Below are 2,730 nucleotides of genomic sequence, written 5' to 3'. Positions count from 1 at the left end.
TTTTCTAGGATGAGTTCGCAAACATAATTATCAGTCCTTAAACCATGACACTTCTGACGGCCATTCCAGAAAAGGAGTTCCAAAATTGCATTGAAGGGTGCACTAGGCACTAGCATCAGCGCATAGCTTCCCAAGGGGAGTACTGCAAAGGTGACCTTAGTGATATTCAGCCAAGAGTATGCAGCCCCTTTTTCTAGGATAAGTTTACAAACTTAATTGTCGGACCTCATATAATAATATCTATAATAATTAATGTCTATCTTTTCCATTTAAGCAATCTGACATTCATAGGATTGGATTATTTAAAATCTATAAATACAGAAGATATCAAAAAATGTGTATACATTTTAAGAAAGAAAAAACTATATTAAAATTGTAATAATATATACCGAGAACAAAGATGAATGAGCACCTCTTATAATTGCAGAAGTCAAATGTAACTTGAGTATTACAAATTTCATACAGTTTTTTCTTTTCTTCAAATGTGTATACATTTTTTTGGCACCCTCTATAGGAATGTACATTTAAAATACATTGTAAAAAAATATAAACTAGAAAAAGAGTTGGCATTTAAGAAATCTAGGTGTGACTGCCTTCTCACATCTGTACAGTAGGAGTGGACAGCTGCCCAGGATTAGAAGCAGACGCTGTCAGACAAAAGTCTGATTTCTTAAAAAGTCTTGTGGAAGAAAAAGATGATCCAGGGTTCCATTGCAAGGACGTTAAACCATTCAAAATAGTTTAATCAAAAATTAACTTAATTCACTGAACTTTCCAAATTATTTGAATGCCTCAAAAAATAGGCCCTGAGTAGGCCTCCAGGATTGACTCCAGGAACAAAGTAACAGAATCTCCCGCCTAGGATGCTGCCTGCCCATGATGTCACCTGCCCAAGATGCAACCTGTTCTGCCTCTTAACAGCTACAGTGTCCAGATCACACTTCATCATTATCCAGCCACAGTTCAAGCTCAGCCAGAATACTCCTCTGGAAGGCTTTACAGAACCCCCAGATTCACAATCCACCCCATCACTTGTATGATATCAGTACAATGCATATTACATTATATTTTACTTACTGCTGGCCCTTCATATCTGTGGATTCTGCATTTGTGGATTCAACCAACAGTGAATTGAAAATATTTGGGGAAAAAATAGATGGTTACCTCTGTTCTGAACATGTGCAAGCTTTTCATCTTGTCATTATTACCTAAATAATACAGTGTAACTATTGATGTAGTGTTTACAGTGTGTTTTGTATAAGTAATCTAGAGATGATTTAAAGTATGCGGATGGATGCACCGTAAGGGACATCTCTAGATTTAAAGTATGCATGCCATTTTATAAAAGAGACTTGCCACTTTATAAAAGAGACTTGAACATCTGTGGATTTTGATATCTGTGAGGGGTCCTTGAACCAATCCCTCATGGATATCAAGTGACAACTGTATTTGTTTCAATATAGACTTCTACTAAACTCTTATATTAAGGATTTATTCTTTTTGTAGCTAAATCTCTGGTGTCTATCACAGGTCCTAAATTATGGTAGGCCCTTAATAAATGGTATTAAATCCTTATTGCACATCTGTTGTAATGCTAAGCAATTTGCATGAATTAACTTCTTCAATATTCAGTATCTCCCCATAAGATAGGTCCAATTGTTATCTTCATTTGAACCTAGATCGTCTGGATCCAGAGCTCACATCCTAATCACTACGGAACCTTTCCTGGTTCTAAAGATAATGTCTCCCAACAGTGCCAGTTTCAGAAGGTTAGATGAAAAACAATAAGAAAACAAATAAAAGAGCAGTAAAGAAGTCTGAAGCTCCTAAGATTCAATCAAGCTGTAGGGATTTTAAGCTACTTAGTGGAATTTTATGGAAAAGTTTTTAAGAGCCATATATTGGCATAAATAACCATAACAGTTAATTAAGTTTTACAATTGAGGAAAGAACAAAAATAGAGCTGCTTTATAAAGGCTGTAAATGTGAGACTCTATGGGAAATTTCATACGTGAAAGATGATGATTACACGTCTCTCTTGAGCTTATCATCCCCAACTCTAAAGCTTAACAGAACAATGTGAATTTTTAATTGAGAGCTTTGAGAACAGAGCTTTGGAAGAGTATTGTTAGAAAATGCAATCTTTCAGGAGGATGAGAAGAAAAGGCTATTACCTTTTTTAAACAGCTAAATATTTTTCAATACATGTTGGGTATAAAGTGGGCTGAGTAAAATAAAAAAGCAAAATAGAGTAACCAATTTTCTTTTCCTCAATTTAAAGTGTTATTTCAGTAAAGAAAAAAAAAGTCTGAAAAGATTTGTATCATAGGAAAGAGGGCAAAGTGAAGATGCTGGACTACCTGGAAATTGGATAGTGGAGACCCACAAAGGCTGCGAAGTAGGAACTGAGCCAGCAAAGGGACAGCACTAAGGCCTCACGCTTCTGACCAAGGGAAGCAACATGGGGCTGCATGACCCATCCTAATTAACTGCAGAGGGAAAAAAATGGGGTGGCACCTGTGGCTCAAAGGGGTAGGGCACCGGCCCCATATGCTGGAGGTAGCGGGTTCAAACCCAACCCCGGCCAAAAACTGCAAAAAAAAAAAAAAAAAAAAAGACTTCCTAGCCATTGGAATTCAGCCCATACTCACATTATGAGGGGGCCAATCTGTCTCTTGGGTGTGGTCTTCTAGGACCACTGAAGCAATCTGCTGGTACAGAGGACAAGGA

This window comes from Otolemur garnettii, unplaced genomic scaffold (genome assembly GCF_000181295.1).
Source record: "Otolemur garnettii isolate 467f Iridium unplaced genomic scaffold, OtoGar3 scaffold00103, whole genome shotgun sequence".
NCBI classification, from domain to species: Eukaryota; Metazoa; Chordata; class Mammalia; order Primates; family Galagidae; genus Otolemur; species Otolemur garnettii.
Note: the sequence above shows the minus strand (reverse complement) of the source record.